Source organism: Pelodiscus sinensis, chromosome 5 (assembly GCF_049634645.1).
Source record: "Pelodiscus sinensis isolate JC-2024 chromosome 5, ASM4963464v1, whole genome shotgun sequence".
Classification (NCBI taxonomy): Eukaryota; Metazoa; Chordata; order Testudines; family Trionychidae; genus Pelodiscus; species Pelodiscus sinensis.
Window position 1 is genome coordinate 27,490,354 of NC_134715.1, and position 19,841 is coordinate 27,510,194.

Sequence of the window (19,841 nt, forward strand, 5' to 3'; positions counted from 1 at the left end):
GGCACTTTCCCTGTAGTGCTGTTGGAAGTGTTCCTTTTGAGTAAAGGTGTAAACCAAGGGTCTGACAATTTGTGGACAATAAGCAATGTGGTCTTTTTCTAATACTAAAAGGTGCTAGACTGGCACAAATACCAGATTCAATAATTGCTGTACAGTCTCCCTACCTAAAATTCATTCAACTTCATTCAGTACAGTATCCCATATTTCTAACCTAAATGGCTATGTAGTGTTGCTGTCCACTGTTAAAAGTTTGCCTTGTTTCACCCCACATGTGGTTGCTTTTTAGTATTGAAGTGATCTCCATATCACTCTTATTCGAGAGGAGTATTGTGAAGCGGCAGGTAAATCAGTGTATTTTGAGCCGTATTGAATAAAAGGTATGAAAGAAGTACTAGCTATTAAGAGTGCCACTTACTGAGTCACCAATAACATTTTCTGTAGCAAGTAGGTTTTCCTTGGTGCTTTACCAACTACTATTGCAGACAGACATAACTCTGCTTAGGGAAGTTTTGAGAAAATCGTAACACAAAGTGTTAAGGTTTATTTAAAAACTTTCCATTTGCTTTCATGTTCACACTATCTTAGCCATTAAAGTCTTACAGTAACGGTTAGTATCTGCATTCAATTCAGACTTTTATTAGCTCTTGACATGAATCACTATTAGTAAGTCACAAAAGGATAGATGATGCAACTATTCAGTGTGAATGCATAAATGTCTGACCGGCCTGTGTAATAACTTGGATTATGAACAGTACAATAAAAGTTATAGTATAGTTATACGAATAGCCATAAGACAAAGTTTTATGTGACCAGTGTCCTAGGAAGAACACAGAACATTGCAGGATGTGGCATCTGGCTAATTAAATGCTGAGAGTATGTTGGCCAAAAAAGACAAACTAGTAATTGTATTTCAATGCTACATCTTAAGCAGTGTGGTTTTTATTCTGTCTTCTGTTGATTACGATGTTAATATTTACATTTTTAATCAGGAAATCAGTGTCTGTTACTGAAATATTTTAGCCTATTGGATCCTGCTCCTTGAAGGTATTCAGGAACCTATCTGCCTCTTTATTATCCCAACTTCTCCATTTAGGCACCAGTGATCTTCTCAGAACTCCCAATCAACTGTCTTGTAACCCAATAGGTAACTAAAGACATGCCTTCGCTTCCCACTGGATCAATGGGCAGTAGTCAGTTCAGCAGCGTATATATGCAATAAATCAAATGCTGAGTGCTCTCCCATCTACTTCACCAGAATGAGAAGAGTAAGGGGATTCAGCAGGAGCTCACCCACCGTTGACTTATTGCAGTGAAGATACCCTGGTAAGTAGATCTATGTATGTCAACTTCAGCTATATTATTCACATAGCTGAAGTTGCATAACTTAGATTGACATCTGGAAGTAGTGCAGGCTACGTCTATATTTCTGCTGGTCAGCATTTGAAAAGCTACTTAAGTACCAATGCCACCCACAGCTAACAAGCTACTTGGAGCCGTAGCTCAAGCTGAAGTATCCAAAGTCCCCTATGGAGGATACTCAAATTAGGCAAGGGAACACCCATCCCATAGGTGTGCTCTGACTCTGCCTAAAATCCTCTCAGACCCCATGGCAGGAGGATTGATGGCCCACGTCCAATTTGGGGAGCAGCAGAGCCCCTGCAAAGAAGGGCACAGAGAAAAGAAGAGTGAGCCCGAGAGGGATATTAAGCATGAACAAGAGAGCAAGTGTGTCATGGTTGCTAGGTTATGGGGACCTAAGTGGCTGACCTGGCTTAGGCACCTAATTCCAGGACATGGTTCAGAGTGGAGGGAGACACCTATTTCTGGACTGTCAGCCATGTGCACCAGATCAGCAGCTGTTTAGGCACCTGAGACCCCTGAGTTGCATTTCTGGCTAGTTTAGGCAGTTCCCTGCCCTGTGAGCGTCTGCAGTTCCACGTCTTAGGTTCCTAGCTCTCCCCCAGCACTATATGGAGAGATTAGGCACCCAGCTTGGGGCTGAGGACTGCATTAGGCAGCAGACTCCATAGAGTATATCTACACAGCAGTTCAACTCTGATGGTTGGCTTCGGTCAGCTGACTCAGGCTGTTGAGCCATGATCTGTAGGGGTGTAAAATTGTAGTGTTGATGCTCTGTCTGGAACCCAAGCTCTGGAATCTTTGTGTAGACACAGAGGTCAGGCTCCAAAGTGAGCCCAAACATCTATACTACTTCAATTTTACAATTCCAGTACCTGAGTGTCATGTCCTGGGTCAGCTGTAAGTATTTAACTGCTGTGTGGTTACCTAGAGTGGTTAGGAATTGCCTCACCTGACTCATGCAACAAAAGAATAATAACGCTATTAGTGACAAAATATCTAATATCAGCCAAAATTAGAGGGATTCAAATCTGGATATCTGAGAGGACTTTCGCAAGCAACTGATCTAGTAAGTATTGCTGTCTTAATGTCAAATAAAATGTCTTCCCCCAAGCATTAAACTGGTGGTTCACAAGATAATTAGAACACAATTGCAGCAGAATATAGTTATGCAAGGCAAAATAAGAATCCTGATTGGGATATAGGTGTGTACAATTGTGACGGCGCATCGGGGTTCCCCCTGTTACCTGCAAAGGCGCACTAGTAAACTAAATTTAATAGGCCTGATCTTAAACTATGTTAAATGCCTTAGTCCCAGAAGATGGTCTGACCTGGAAACCACCATATCTGTCACCGGCGAATTTCTCAGCTCGAGTCCGAAAAAACACAGACACACACAGTGTTCAAATTTAACAATAGGCTGTAAAGTACAACAGAGAAGAGGTCAGTTAAAACAATGGATTACAAACACTGAACACATAAGACAACCCCTCACCCACTGATGTAGTAGAAGACAGGATAGATATAACAAACGGCAGAACTTAATAGTCTGTCTGAGGCAGCTTGAAGCGCAGGACCTTCCACTCTTTAGCTGGTGGTAGCTTTCAGGGGAGGAACACTGAGGCGTTCTGATGCTCTGGTGTTAGTGGTGGTATGGCAAACAGTTCAGTTCTCTACTTAGTCCCTGCTTTCGCAACGGACCAGCATGCAGTATGAATTACGGGCAGAGCAGTTCTGGGTGCTGTGAAGGGCCTTTGCCACAGCAGGTGCAGAATGATGGAAGAGATCTGTGGTCACAATCCCAATAGTGTGGGGAGGAGCAGGTAGCTGAGGCTCACTGAGCTGAGCTATTGCTAAGCTGTGGGCCAAAGCACCCTGTGGGTGACAGTGGAGTCAGGTCCGGTCTGTCACTGGACTGGGCCTTCACCACGGTCTCTGATGATGGAACAACTCTCCTCCAGGATGGTACAGGAAACTGCCAACCCAATCTCCTCAGGAATCTGGATTTTATAGAACACAAGGCGGGAAAACTCTGAAGGTCCCAAGTGCAAAAGCAAGGTGTACCCAGTGCAAAGCTTTGGTGTCTTGTGCAGATTCTGTGCCGTGTGCAGCTTGGTGGTGCTGTGAGCATAACTACGTGCCGTGTGCCAGGGTGGTGTTTTGGTGGCAGCAGTCTCTTGGGTTCCATTTTGAATTGTGTGTCAGTCCACAGACTCCATTTCGATTTTACACTGTCCATAGCTAACACCTCCAATCCTGCACCCCCATAGCAGCCAGAACAGACTCCACCAGCAAGTAGAATAGAGGGGGTTTATTACTTCTCCAGGATACAGCACATCACAGATGTGATGTGGCTACAGGAGTCGGGGCCAGGATGCCTCCGACCCCTTGGGTTAGGGGGTCCATCACCCCTCAGCACTCAGCTTAGTCTGCTCCCTTCATGTTTCCCAGCCAGCAACTGCCTTGCTCCCAGACCCTGTCCTCCAGCCAGGTGTGTATCTCCGCCTCCCTTCCTTTGTCTCTCCCCCTGGGAAGAGTTTTGCTAACTGCTCAAGCTGGAACTAGGTGTCTTGGCCAATATACATGGGTGAGTCAGTGGGAATCTCACATCACAGTGCAGGGAACCCCGGGTTACAGAGTACACCCCCACTACATCACAATAATACAGAGTACACCCCCACTACATAACAGTAATATTTTCAATTTTACCTTCTTTAAGAGGAAAATTAAGAAACAGTGTGTCACCAAAAAACTCCAAAATCTGATACTCTGGAGTTTTTTTCATTCTTTCAACAGCAGAATTGGGTCCCAAAATGCCATTTAAGCATGGAAAAGATGTTATGGGAAGAGTGAACTATTAAAGTTTATAGGTTAATGTCACTGTTAAAGTTGTTTTTCTTTCTTCCTTCCATTTCATTTTCATGTCTTCTTTGAATCATGTTTGGGATCTGGAAATTACAATAAGAATTTCCTGTTCTTGCCTCCTTCAGAGTTATTTTTAGTGCAAGTTTCAATTTGCATTAGCCTGATCAATGCTTAGGTTTTTGAATGCTATGAAGTACCATTAGTTTAGTGGAATGTGGAACTTAATGACTTCCTGAAATGCCAGAAAGAGCTCTTTAATTTCATCTTGGTCTGTTCTTTCTAACAAGAAATGGATAATAATAATAAACAATACTGGAGAGGAGGGAAAAATATAAGGAATGAGAAACTACAGCCTTCATAAATCAAAGAGCCATTAAGTCTTTGAATCATACCAATCAAAACAAACTTTCTTCTTTTAATATGTATTTTTGTTTGTAGCATAGACTCCTTCATCTGCTGAGGTTCCTAAGAATATTGATGTGCAAGCTGTAGCAAATGACAGCCAAAAACTGAAGACTTGCTATTTTAAACTTTTTTTTCCTTCAAAAGAGAGGCACCAGAACGGTCTGATAAAGAATATAGGTCACTTGGAACAGGACTTCATGGAGCTTTCTCTCTGTACAGGAGAGTCTTATAACATGAGCTTTGCTCACCAAAATATCTTAGGCGCAAAATTCTTATTGTGCAGCTTGGCTGCTCATGGCCCATTATGCGTTCTGAAACCAGTTATAAAGAATATGGAAATGACCAGTTTTCCAGTACAGCCAAAGATACAGGAGTAACAGTGTTACTGTGTTTTATGCAAGTTAGTTGTTTCTAAGTTTTAATTATTCCCCCAAAATCAGTTACCATTATTTTAATCGCCAAAGATCAGATATAATGATTACCCATACTGATCTGTGGTTGTTCTACGCAAATAGATTAGAATAATACTTTGAAAGACCATTAATACCAGCCTAACCTAGATGTCTTTCCAGATACTGGAATCAATTATTAAGCAATGAATTTGTTCAAACTTAGAGGGTAATAAGTAATAGTCAACATAGATTTCTCAAAGACACATCATACCTAACCAGTTTATTTTCTTCCTTTGACATAATCAGCTTACTGGTTGGGGGGAAAGCAGTAAATGTGGTACATCTGGACTTTAATAAGGCTTTTGTCATGATCCCCCCATGATATATTCATAAGAAAACTAGGAAATATAGTCTAGATGAAATAACTATATGATGGTTGAAAAACCATGCTCAGAGTAATTTATCCAATGGTTTGTTGTCAAACTGAAAGGATGCATCTAGTGGAAATCTTCAGGAGTCTGATCTTGTTTGTTGCTATTTCATATTTTAATGACTAAGAAGATGGAGTTAGAAACTAAATTTATAAAATGCATGAAAGCCACCATGCTTCGAGGGTTGCAAGTACATTGGATTATTATTCACAAGGGTCTTGATAAATTGAAGAATTGGTGAGACATCAATAAACTAAAGAAAAATTGTGCTTGTAATATGCTTAGGAAGAAAAATCAAATGCATAAATACAAAATGGAATAACAAGATAGGTAGTGGTACTGTAGAGAAGGAGCTGAAGGTTATGGCAAACCACAAATTCAATACAAATCAATAGTGTTATGGTCTTGCAAAAAAGACAAATGTAATTCTAACAGGAGTGTCGTATGTAAAACATGGAAGATTGTTCCACTCTATTGAGCACAGGTGAAGCTTCTTCTGTAGTAATTTACAAACTGAACAGAGTGCAGGGAAAAGCAATGAAAATGAAGTGGTATGAGGACAGGTTGAAAGAATTGGACAATTTTAGTCTAAAGAGGAAGAGGCTGAGTGGGGAAGGAAGAAAAACATTTTCAAATATATAAGCATTTGTTCTTTTAAAAGGACAGTGGTCAGATGTTCTCCATAGCCATTGAGGGTAGGTCAGGAAGAAATTGGCTTACTCTTCAGCAAGGGCAATAACTAGCTTTACAGTTACCAAAAAGCTCCTCTGGAACATGTTACCTGTGTTGGTTGTGGAATTCTTATTACAGGTTTCCAACAATATGTCAGATGGTCTAGGTAACTAATCCTTCTTCTGGGATGTCCCCGTGGGTGCTCCACTATGGGTGCTGGGGTTGCCCCAGCACCGCAGACAGAAGCTTGTGATGAGCAGTGTTCGGCCAGACCGCATATGTGCCGCGGGCTCGCGGCTTTCGCGCTCTTTTCTGTCTTGCGCGGTCTGGCCCCCTGCCAGTTCCTCTTTACTGCCTTAGGCTGCAGACGCTTGGAACTACGCTCTTCATTTAGCTCACTGAACTAGATTATTTCTAGTTCCCTCCTTGTACATACACCCTTACTTCGTTTTCCCTTGTTTTTCTCCTTATTTCTTAAAAAAACAAAAAAACAAGAATTGAATGGGAGTAAGAATAGAAACCCCTTACTGTTCTTATGTCCCGCCTTTCAGCTGTTCTCCCTTTTGCCCCTTGTACATAGTTGCGTTCCCTGAAAAGAAAATTAAATAGAAAGAAAGACAAAAACAACAGATAAAGACAGCAGAACAGAGACATTATCGCCACATTGCCATTTACTCAGAGATAAAACTCGGCTGCAAACAACAACTGCCTCAGGGCAACCGGCAAGATGTCAACTGGCGGCTTCAAAAAATGCGGCTCTTGCCAGGAGGCAATGCCAGCCTCTGATGGCCACTCAGAATGCATCCGTTGTCTGGGGGAATCTCATGTCCCCCAGAAATGTATCCACTGCACCAGACTCACCTCCAGGGCTAGGAAAGACAGCGAAAGGCGTCTGCAAATGCTTCTCTTTGACAAAGCCCTGCAGCCGCAACAAACTGATTCTGACCAGCAGCCCCAAAAGTGCCGGGCTTCCTCCCTAACTATGGGGCTTCAGAAGAAGCCTAGGGTCTCCCCGACGAGATCCGTAGCAGCTACCTAAAATGGCAGGGAAAGTCAGCCTGACAGACCTGGGACCTCTGGCACTGTGAAGCCACGTCCCCCAGCCTCAGCGGCTCCAAAGCCGAAGTGCCCGCAGGAGCCTTCTCATACTCCGGCTCCTCAGGCAGCATTGCCTCAGCCCCTTCCTCTGCCTCCGTTGCAGAGCACTGAGCCGGCTCCGAGAACTGACTTGGAACCACCTGTCACGGCACCAGCACCTGCACCGCTCCCAAGCCATCGTGCAGTGCCGGACTACACGGCTCCGATCCGCCTCGCTACCGGCACGCCGGTTGCTGCTGTCCCTGAGCCGCCAGCGCCAGCGCCGGTCAACAGAGTGCCCGCAAGCTCTTCAGTGCACGCCGCCAGAGCAAGAGCGCTGAGTCCTGCTCCTTTGATCTCCCCGCGCCGGAGCTGCTCTCGCTCCCGCCTTCTCTCGCTGGCACCGGCGTCACCTCTCCCAGTGCCTCGTTCTCCACGCCGCTATACCCACTGGCATGGATCCCCCCCATGCCTTCTCCAGGCTGCCTTCACCATTTCTGGCTGCTGCACCTTCCCATCGCAGACATCACTACAGGCAGCTCTCTGTGTCTCCTGCTTCTTCCAGGGCATCAGACATCCGCCTCCTGTTCGCCTTGCTCTCCATACCATTACCGATATTACGCCCGTTCCAACTATCACTACGACCGCTCACCGCGACATGACAGATATCATCGCAGCAACTGCCTCTCTCAAGACTCCCGCAGCAGCTACTCTTATCGATCACGTTCTGCCTACGATTATCTATCATGCAGACGCTCTCCAACTCCGGCCCCCCTTACTCTTCCGCACCATTCAGCATCAGCACCTCATCCTCCATCAGAGACGGATCACACCACCTTCGGGGACCACCTACTGGGGACTTCCATCCCAGACTCATCCCCGCCAGCAGTCACACCGGGCGACAGCTCTCCACCAGATGACCTCCATCAGTTCCAAGAGTTGTTTAAGCGAGTAGTTCCTGCAGCGGAATCTCTTGTGTGATAGCTAAAGGACAAGTGGCACAGGATTTTCAGGAATCTCCATCCGCAGCATAGCTCACGCCTGGCCATTCCTCTTGACGAGGGCATCCTGGAACTGGCTGACGAAGTGTGGCATGCTCCAGCATCGGCTCTCCCAACCAACAAACGGGCTGACAAGAAATATTTTGTACTACCAAAGGGCATGGAATTTCTCTTTGCCCATCCACAACCTAACTCCATAGTAGTCGACGCAGCTCAACAGAGGGCTAGAGCCCCACACTTCAAACAACAGGGCTCCGATAAGGACGTAAAGAGACTTGACCTCCTGGGCAGGAAGGTCTACACTTCAGCAACGCTACTCCTCAGAATCGCCAATTACTCGGCGCATCTCTCCAATCACACCTTTGATACATTTTCACGCCTCACCCCCCTCATGGATCATCTCCCTGATTCTAAGAAATCGATCCTGAGGTCAGTAATCCAAGAGGGCTACACAGCAGTGAGAACGTCCCTCCAAATATCCATGGACGTCGCTGATACCGCTGCTTGCTCCACTGCTACTGCCATCGTTATACGCAGAGCTTCTTTCCTTCAAGCGGCAGGAAGGAACTACAGGCCAAAGTCGAGAACTTACCCTTTGACAAGGATAAGCTCTTTGCAGAGACCACGCACTCAATCTTACAGTCCTCTAAAGACTCCTAACAACCTTGCAAACTCTGGGGATGTACACTCCCCCCTTTAAGAGACGCCGGTACTCACCATACCAGCGCAGATATGACTACTCCTACATCAGACATCAGTGGCAGCAACAACACCAGCAACGGAGGCCCTTCAACAACCAACGCTCTCGCCAGAGGCCTCAGCGACGCCAAAACCCAAATGGCAGGACAAACATGCCTCCCAACAACAAGCAACAGGTTTGATGCATTTGTCGGGGGCGAGCAGACAGTCACAGGCAGCATCACAAATTGTACGACCCAGCTCTTTCACCACCGACTGAGGCCCTTTCTACATCAATGGGCAAAAATCACTACGGACAGATGGGTCCTCGAGATTGTTCGATCTGGCTACCCTATCTCTTTCATAGCCATCCCACCAACCACCCCTCCCACCCCATCCCTCTTCAGGGACCCCTCTCACGAGACCCTCCTCCGACTAGAAGTCGACTGCCTTCTCTCTCTGGGTGCCATAGAGCCAGTCCCAAAGGATTTCAGGAACAGGGGCTTTTACTCACATTATTTCCTCACCCAGAAGAGGTCTGGAGGTTGGTGCCCCATCCTAGATCTCTGCCGTTTGAACAAAAATCTCAAGAAACAACAATTCAAAATGACGACTTTAGCTGCCATAATCCCTGCGTTAGATCCACAGGGCTGGTTTGCTGCCCTCGACCTCCAGGACGCCTATTTCCACGTCCCTATCCATCCAGCTCACAGGAGGGTCTTGCGCTTCATCATGGCAAAGGACCACTTCCAATACAAGGTCCTCCCCTTCGGGCTATCGTCAGCCCCAGGGTGTTTTCAAAGGTTCTATCCGTGGTCACGGCCTTCCTCCGACGCCAAGGGGTACTCATCTTCCCTTACCTGGACGATTGCCTACTCAAGGGCCCTTCTGCACATGAGGTCTCCCAGATGGTTCACTTCACGAGGCAAGTCTTTCAATCGCTCGGACTCCTCCTCAACGAGCAAAAGTCCATTTTGCACCCCACTCAGAACATCGAGTTCATTGGGGACCGCCTGGACTCACTTGCCAGCAAAGCGTTCCTACCCTTACAGAGGTTTCAAGCCAATCAAGACCTCATTCAAACCATCACCGTCAGCCCTACCATTCCACTCATCGCATGCCTCAGACTGATGGGCCATATGACCGCCACAACATACGTGGTGAAATAAGCCAGACTACATCTGTGCGCCCTTCAGTACTGGCTGACTCTCGTATACCACCACACCAGATACAATCTTCACAGGCTGGCAATGCCGCCACCTGGCGTTCTCCAATCACTCCTTTGGTGGACCAGCCACACAAACCTGCTGTCAGGTATACCTTTCCATCGGCAGGAGCCACTCCACCAAATCACAACAGATGCCTGTCTACTAGGCTGGGGGGCTCACATGAGTGCCCTCTCAGTCCAAGGCCAATGGTTCACACAAGAAGCATGGCTACACATAAGCCTTCTAGAGCTATGCGCCATTTTCAATGCATGCAAATCCTTCCTCACCTACATTCGAAACACCATGGTGAGGATACTCACGAACAACATCACAGCCATGTATTACATGAATCGCCAAGGCGGCGCTCACTCCTGTTCCCTATGCACGGAGCCATCTGCTTTTGGAACTGGTGTATTCGCCACAGAATAACACCTACGGCATCCTACTTACCTGGCACCACAAACGTGATGGCAGATTTCCTGAGCAGACACTTCCATGTGAAGCATGAATGGGAAATGCACGATGGTGTCCTACGCGAGATCTTCCAACGTTGGGGTACTCCCCAAGTAGACCTCTTTGCAACTCCCACCAATACAAAATGCCGCAAGTACTGCACCAAGGCGGGCCTAGCCCGCGCATCCCTGGGGAATGCCTTCCTTACGACTTGGCACGGACCCCTCCTCTTTGCTGTCCTCCCTCCCATACCTCTGATCCCCAAAGTCCTTCAGAAGCTGAAGGCGGACAGGGCAATGCTAATCCTCATAGCCCCGGACTAGCCTCGCTAGCACTGGTTTCCCTTCCTCCACCAACTCTGCATGGACACCAATCCACCTTCCGCCTCTCCACAATCTCCTCACACAAGACCGAGGACGCCTGATACAAATACTGAACCTAACAGCATGGTTCCTAACTGGCTGACTCCATTCAAATTCCTCTGTTCCGTTCCAGTCCAACACGAACTAGTACACAGTAGATGACAAACCACAAGAAAAACGTACCTTCACAAGTGGCGCAGATTCTCCTCCTCGTGTACCTCAACCCACCACGATCCGACACGTCCATCGATCCCCTCCGTACTGGACTACGCATTGCACCTAAAGAACAAAGGCCTCACATTAGCCTCCATCTGGGTGCACCTTGCAGCAATATCAGCATTCACATCACCGATAGATGGCGTTTGTCTTCGCCCATCCTACTACTAAGAGATTTCTCAAGGGCCCCACTGCACGACCCAGTCCCACTGGTGTGGAGCCTGGACATAGTCCTCGACACCCTAATGAGGCCTCTGTTCGAGCCTCTGGCGACTGTATCCTTGCATTTCCTCACTTTGAGAACCGTTTTCCTGCTTGCCATAACATCAGCACGCAGAGTAAGTAAGCTTTCTGCCATGATGGCCACGCTACCATATACAGTTTTCCGTAAGGATGAAGTAGTGTTGAGACTACACCCAAGATTCATACCCAAAATCATCTCCCATTTCCATTTTAACGATCCAGTGATCCTGCCAACCTTTTTCCCGAAGCCCCATGCCTCACCACGAGAAGCGGCCCTACAGTCCTTGGATACCCACAGGGCCTTAGCATTCTACATAGATCACACTAGATCTTTCAGGCATACGGACCACTTATTCGTCTCCTTGACACAGAGGTCAAAGGGTCAACACTACCTTCCCAGAGGATTTCTAATCTCGTAACCTCATGCATAACGCAATTGTATGCAGCGAAAAGCTTACCCCTCCCATCCCGACCACGCTCCCACTCCACTAGAGCCATGGCCACATCTACAATGTTTCATAGAGGGGTATCTCTGAAGGACATCTGCAGGACGGCGACCTGGTCCTCACATGAGACTTTCGCCAAACACTATTCCATTTCTCTAGGCACCCATTCAGATGGGGCAGTGGCGATTGCAGTGCTGTCCACAGTGGATAAATAGAGACTCCTTCCGTTCTGGCGACTACTGCTACGCAGTCACCCATAGTGGAGCACCCGCGGGGACATCCCCGAAGAAAAAAGCGAAGTTACTCATCTCCGGTGCAGTAACTGTCATTCTTCGAGTGGTGTCCCTGCGGGTGCTCCACTACCCGCCCTCCTCCCTGCTTTGGAGTCCTCTCTCTCTCTCTCTCTCCTCTTGTCTCTTACAGACTCCGAGGCAGTCTCGAGGAACTGACGGGGGACCAGACCATGCGAGACAGAAAAGAGCATGAAAGCCGCGAGCCCACGGCACATACGCGGTCCGGCTGAACACTGCTCATCACAAGCTTCCATCTACGGCACCGGGGCAAGCCCAGCACCCATAGCGGAGCACCTGCGGGTACACCACCTCGAAGAACGACACCGGAGATGAGTAACTTCGCTTTCCTCAGTATGGAGGAATGGACTGGATGGCCTTGTGAGGTTGCTTCCTGTCGTACAATTCTGTCAGTTGTAGGGCCAGCTTTAACGAAGCTAAGTAAGTCAGGCTGGATGTGTCTCCTACATAGCATTTGATGTGGAAATGCAAATATCAAAGGTGGGGAAATTGCCTTAGTAGTGTGTTAAGATCTTTATTCAAGTCTACGTTGGTGGGGTTGAAATTGTAAATGAATTCTAGTTCAGCTGTCTTCCTCTGTAATCAGGTGAGAAAATTATTTTGTAGAAGAATGGCTACTTCCAAATCCATTATTGAATTTCCAGGGATGTTAAACGTTTCCCTACAGGTTTATGTGCATTACCATTCCTGATTTATGTCCATTTATCCTTTGTCATAGAGACTGGTCTGCCCAATGTACATAGTAGAGGGGCATTGTTGGCATTTGATGGCATATTATATTAGTGAATGTGCAGGTATATGATTCCGTGATGATGTGGCTTCTATGGTTAGGGTCTGTGATGGTGTCATTTGTATAGATTTGTGCACGGAGTTGGTAATGGGGTTTGTTGCAGGGGTAGGTTCCTGGGTAAGTGTATCTGTGGTGTGTGGCTGCTGGTAATTATTGGTTCTGATCGGGGGGCTGTCTGTAGGTGAGGCTTGGCCTGTCACCTAAGATCTGTGAGAGTGAGGGATTGTTTTCTAGGATAGGCTGGAAATTGTCAATGATGCACTGGAGGGATTTGAGCTAGGGGGCTGTAGGTGATGACCAGTGGTATTCTGTTGTTTTCCTCATCGGACCTGTCTTGAAGTAGGTGACTTTTGGGTACTCATCTGGCTCTTAGTCTATTTCCTCACTTCCTCAGGTGGGTATTTAAGTTTTAAGAATGCCTGATAATGGTCTTTTGTGGGTGTTTCTCTCTGTTGGATGTATCTTAAGGCTTGGCTGTAGACAATGGATCATGTGATTTTTTTTTTAATGGTTATCTAACAGAATATCTCTCTATATCTGAGTCATGCAATAAGAGCCAAATAATGCACATCCTAGATGACTGCTACTCTGCAAACTCTTCAAGGAAGGGAATGTGTCCTTTCCCATTTGTAAAGTACAATACAAGTTTATGATGCCAAAGAAATATGGTGAAGCTGTAAATAATACAGATTTTGGTTAAAGAGTGTTGCCACTTTGATGTTTTGTTCTGGGATTTTTTTTAGGGGGAAGGGATCAAACCTCAGTTTCTGCAGTCATGTGATATGAAAACTTGAGTTTTCATTTTATTTATATATTTTTATATTTTAAAAAAGTCTGTCTTCTGGGCAGAGAATATATGCGCAGATGCACATGAAGATTGAAAACGTGATTCTTAATGGCTCAAAAACAAAAACCAGAAAGCAAAAAGAAGCAACGAAGTTGTTTTTAAAATCTCTTGGTTCTCAAGATAGCTTCCATATAACTGGGAATTGACTCATGATTTTGGGATGCTTGTGGTTGAAATGAGTTTTGGATTATCACATGTTGATTTATACAGCCTTTGCAAACAAGTGTCGTTTAAGCTTTGCGTATTTCACCACCACCACCATTATACCACTTGTTACTTAATTTATGCATGTTTTAATATTGTCGTAATCTATTCAGACTGACAGTCCTTCCCCAAGCAGTTTATGTTCTAAAAACATAAGACTTCTACAAATGATGTGTGGAAGTAAGGAAGCATTACTGTCCCTTTTTACAGATGAGAAACTAAGGCACTAAGGGTGCATCTACACAGCCCCTAAACTTGAAATAAGATACGCAATTTGCACTATGCAAATTGCATATCTTATTTTGAATCCATTTGAAATAGCTTATTTTGAAATTTGGCACATCTACACAGCACCAAATTTTGAAATAAACTATTTCGAGCCATTTCTTAACAGTCATGCAATGGGGTTTACCGGGATGCCAAAAGAGCATGCCTGTTATTTCAAAATAATGTGCAGCTTGTGTAGATGTGGGGTAGCTATTCTGGGATACTCCAGTATCCTGAAATAGCCCGTGCAGTACAAAAAATAAGCTATTTATCAGGGCCATACAGGATGCTTGTGGAAAAAGTGGGAACTGAACTCAGAACTCCTGATCCAGGACGCCTAATCCCCCAAACTATTCTTACTTTCTAAATGATTGAATATAAGCTTGAGTAGTCTTCACTGTCACATGGTAAGCACAATGATCATGTTTTGTGGAAGTAGTCGCAAGAAAAACTATTTTCCTTTAAAGAAAATGTATTCATTTTGAATCTGTCAGTGCAGTTTCTTGGGTGTCGCTTTCTTTCAAATGGATTTTTTTTCTTGGATATATTTTCTTATTCCAACAGCAGCAAATTAGGGAGTGGTTTGATTATGGAGGTGCAGGGGAATAACATGGTCCAGAGTTCTTTTTGGGAACCTCCTTTCAGCGAATCAGTGTCTGACATCATGGAAATATGATTTCAGTTGTTCTTTGAAATAAGAATTCAACAAAGTAACCAGGACACATTCTTTCTTCCAAACATTTTCCCCTGTTGTAGGTTCAGAACATAGTTTCAAATTTGTCCTCTGCTATTCTTTCAACCCGAACCTCTCGGTAACTTTACTCTCTGTGAGGTGGTGTCAGAAAATAACTCAGGGGAGACATAACCCTCCAACCAATGGATGGATGGTACAAGCAGGACAACACAAGAGTGTTTTCACTTAAAGCTAAACTTTACTTAGTGTTAAGCACTTACACATGTCTGCAACAGGTTAGTAACCCTCCCCCCCTCTCAATAATTACCAGAGTTGAATGTGGCTCTCTCATGACACAGCAACAGGCTTCTGATGGCCAATCTTCCATCTGCTGGTAGAGAACAAAGATGTAGAGTCCACAATGAGTCCAAATATCCCAAACTTTCCTTCTCTATTTATCCGTTACTATTACAATAACACATCATTCAAAAAATACCTTGTTAGGCAAGCACTTTTTAAAGGTTAAGCAAGAGGTTTTCTTCTGGTCATCAGTTAGTCAAATATATTTTTTCAGAGTCTTCCTGCCCTGTGGCCATGACAAACGTCCTGTGGGGTGACAAGCTTTCTGTTTTCTAAATTCATAGCTCAGCAATTTCAACAGATATCTGGCCCTCTATGTGGCAAACCCCCTTCTCCCTCCTGACTTAGTCATGCTAAGGCTGCTGTGGAAGTCTATTTAGGCCTGCTAGCTTGGTTGCTATTAGCAGTAAGCAATAGTGGTTCAGGCACAAAATCTCCCATACATTGTTGCCTCTGAAGCAGTGTCTTTGACATTTCTGCAAGAGGTGTAGGTATTCAAAATGCAGTGGTACAATCTCAGGATGCATCTACGAAACCGACTCCCTCAGAACTTTTACAAATGGAAAAATAAAAGGAAACATGAAATTGTCTGTTCTTATGGCCCTAGCAAAGGCACAGATGTGGCAGAATCAATATACTTAGCAATTTCCTGGTTCTTCGTTGTGTATTTATCGAAGTTAATTCTTGGCTGTTGGTCCTCTCTGCATGTGGAACCAGTATGCCCATAAGTTCATTCTCCTCCTCGACTCTCCCTCAGGAGGAATTTGAATCGGTGATTATAGGACTGTTGGAGATGCATTTCTCCCTTTATGGAGGAGGGAACAGTCTAGCCTAAATGTGAACATGTACCTGATAAAAGCAAATGGCTGTAGTGATAGTAAGAAAAGACAGGCAAAGAGCTGTACAGGAGGATTATGAGGGAAATGGTTTTTTTTCATACTGAACAGAAATATAATTTATTATGAAAAAGAACTATAAAAGAAAGCATTATTGTAAGTCATATAAAGTATCCTCCCTCTTACACACATGCTTAAGTAGATCCATCAGTGGTATGGTACTTATTCCTTCTGCATTTCCAAGGAAGGGAACGTTGCTACATCTGTAGCTGCAATTATCTGTTGTTTTCAAAAAGGGGGCTTGCATATGTTAGTACAGCTTTGTAGCCATGACAACTTACAGTACCAAAACCAGGTACTGTTTATTACGTGAGGATCTGTGGTGGCTATGGAGCATTGAAAAAAGTGGCAAATGTGTATCATTAGTGTTCCTTTAAGTCCTAAAACATTCCATGTGGCAGATGGGTTGAAAAAACTAGTCTGGAATTAGAAGCAGCTGGGGCTATCTTGTTGATGGGAGTCCACAAAAGAAAAATGAGGATGTTGCTCATAAATGAGGACGAATTGTGTGCCATAACTTTACTGTGTAATAACCTTTGTCTGGTTGAGGATTGCCTTACTCTAGGCATCATCCCACTGGTTTCAACAGGGCTCTGCCATGATTTCATGCAGTGTAGGAAAGGAGGGTCAGAATCAGACCTAATGATACCTTTTTTCATTTTTTGTAGTTGTAGTTAAACCCAAAGATATATCTGGATTTAAAAAGGCTTAACAGTCGGTAAAGCTACATTTCTTAGAAACCCAGTACAACTTGAAAGTCAGAGCTCTGTATTTTGTACTGTTGCTATCTCTTGAAAGAGTCACTATTTTACTATGCTAGTCTAATTTTACAATGGAGTGATATACGTTAGTCTGAGAAACAGTGGTTTATAGGTAGAACTGCACATTTCATTGGACTTTTTGTAAGAGAGCATGCTGAGTCTAAGCATAGGAAAATCTGTTCTCTGATTTTTTTCCCCCCTTAACTCCACTCTAAGCATTAATGTACCAATAAATTATGACAGTATCAAATGTAATAAATATATAGTATAATACTATTTTATCATCTGAGACAGCACTTTCTTTGTAAACTCCTCCTTTTTTCCTCCTACGGATATATCTCTTGGAAAGTAAATAAGCCATTTGAATACCGTGAATCAAGTGTCAGATGAGATCAAACCATGTTTTGTAACAGAATTTGAAAGAATTTTGTTTGGTCCTTTTAAAGTTTGATGTTGATATAACTAGACATTTCCAATCTCAGTTGCTTTTCTGTACGTTCACGTTTATTTTAAACGAAAATGTTCCTTCAGATGTAAATCAGTTCTTTCTAAGTGCAGAAACAGTAGCGCTCAACTATTGGGGAATGGGGACAGAGATGTTACCTTGGTTTTTTGTTTGTGTGTTTTGCTCCATGAGGTACAGGTAATAAGGGTCCATATATCTGCATCCAAGGCTGGAAGAAGTCCCTGTGAACCCACAAAGTGTAGCTCCAAGATAGAGCTCAGTGCTGGGGAGGTAACCCTGGTTGAGCACTAGGAGTACCATGAGCATTTTTACAGTGACTAGAGGGTTTTGGTGCTGATGGTTAGATTGGTTCCATGTTGATGTTAATCCACCACTTTTAAGGGACACTGTATTGATCTTTTTGGCAGCAAAATGGAGCTTGGAGAATAACCAAGAAGATCTTCAGGGATTCAATGGAGTTTGTGGAGAGGACTCAATCAAACAAGATCCTGAATCTAGAATTTTAAAGTTAAACTGGTAACCAGTCAACATATTGCTAATCATGAAAGTTACCAGTAAGCATACTGATTAACTGACCGTTGGCAGTGAGCTCTGGTGGCAGCTAGCTGTGCCGGGCTGGAGCAGCCCCAGCCCAAGGGGGGGATCCAACGAGCTGGGTGGCAGCACCTTATAGTCATGGCTGTGGTGGACCAGGTGGCAGGAACTGAGTCAAAATGGTTAACCAGTTAAGTGTTCTCATTTAACCAGTTAACATCCCCCAAGAACCCTGTAAAACCTGGGGACTGCTCTGGTTAGCAGCCGAAGAGAGAGTGAACTGAAGGAGGGCCTTTAATTTGTAAATGCACTATGTAGGGCTGTCTTTAGGGGGGAGAAGTGTCTGATTGATTGTTCCTGTCTTTTAAAGTGAGTTAGGTCAACATATTGATCAACAACTGGTCTGTTGGAACTTCTCTACCAATCAAAGTGATATTGGAGTCCGTTCCTGAAGTAATCCTTCTCTGTCTATTTGGGAAAATAATGTCCTTAATTGTGCATATAATATTTTAAAATTGACACTGGTTCTAGTCAAAAGTACTTATTTTCACATTTTTCCAACATGATCTGTGTTGCGAGGGATGGGGGGAAGAAAAGATGCAGTTATGCAAACACTCTCCATCTTCCTCTTAAAGATAAGGTTGGCTGCCAATTGCGTCATTTTATGCAGATTGGAGTTCCTCTAGTTTCTGGCTAGTCTTAAGTCTGGAGAAAAGTTGGGGCACTCTAACAAACCATTGTGCCTTTCCTTGCTCATTGATCTTTTTAAATATAACTTGAGCCTTGAAGCGATGAGAAATATAATAAAGTGTAACAAACGTCAAGGCGGCTAGTTGGAAATATTTTTTGGCACCAGCACGCACATCTTTGAAAACAATTCATGAATATTACAACAATATTTCCTTGGGAACCAAACATCAGGCCACTGTGGCTCTTACATTTGGATTTTGGCTCCCACTGGAACACTGACATTAGCTAAGTTTTGAGCACCCTTTACAAACACAATTTATTTAGATATTTATCAGCAGCAAAACATTTTTCAAATTCCAAAAGTTTTCTGCAACCTATTAACATAGATGGAATGTTTTGGCTGGTGGTATTTCCCCTTGGATTTTTCATAGCCTCACTAGGCAGCAATTAGCAGCAGCTTGAGGGCTCTCTCCATGTTCATTATGTGGAAATTAATTTTAATCTCTTTTCCAGTTATTAGTTTTTTTCATTCTAATTTCTCCCAGACCAGCCAGGAAACTGCTGGAGCCAGAAGAGTGCCTCTGACATCCTAGTCCAACCAACTTTCTCACAAACTGTCCCCCAAAAAGGGACAGTTTAAGTCAGAGCAAAAACTACCTGCTGCTTCATGGTGTTAGACTACTTTCACCTATAAAGGTTTCTATTAACAGTAATCATCAATCAGTGTCAAGCTTAAATGCTCTCCACTGGCTTCTTACTGGCCAGAGCTGTTTTTTTGTGTCTGGTTCAGGAAAGATTGCCCAGAACATCTATCTGAGAGACTAAAAGAATCCAACCATTAAAGCTGTCCCTTTTCTCATTTCCTCCCCACAACAGTATTCTTCAACTAGAAGGGGCTAGACTTTGGAAGTGCTATTTCAGAAGAACAGGGCAACCTTACATGGTGAAGTCTGGAGATGTCAGATACGCTATGTACGGCTATCTTTAGGGTGAAGAAGTCTCTGATTGTTCCTGTCTTTTTAAGTGAGTTGGTTCAACATGCTGATCAAGTGCCAGAGAGGGTGAGCTGCTACCAGTAGGGAGAGAGGCTGCCATATGGCCACTTGGCAAATGCACCTTATCTTGTGTAAGATAACACAAATACACTAAAGGCAGTCCCCGGGTTACATGGATCCGACTTACATCGGATCCCTACTTACAAACGGGGTGAGGCAACCCCGCACTAGCTGCTTCC

General features: G+C 44.4%; 1 long non-coding RNA gene across 1 annotated transcript in view; it reads left to right on the forward strand.

Moving 5' to 3' along the window:
• LOC142829558 (uncharacterized) overlaps positions 1 to 18,616 on the forward strand; it is an 82,254-nt gene extending 63,638 nt beyond the window's left edge. The window contains exons 6-7 of the long non-coding RNA XR_012904062.1: positions 1,256 to 1,323; positions 17,791 to 18,616. This is a non-coding gene — a long non-coding RNA (uncharacterized LOC142829558). The remainder of the gene's footprint in view (positions 1 to 1,255; positions 1,324 to 17,790) is intronic.
• The last annotated feature ends 1,225 nt before the right edge of the window (positions 18,617 to 19,841 follow it).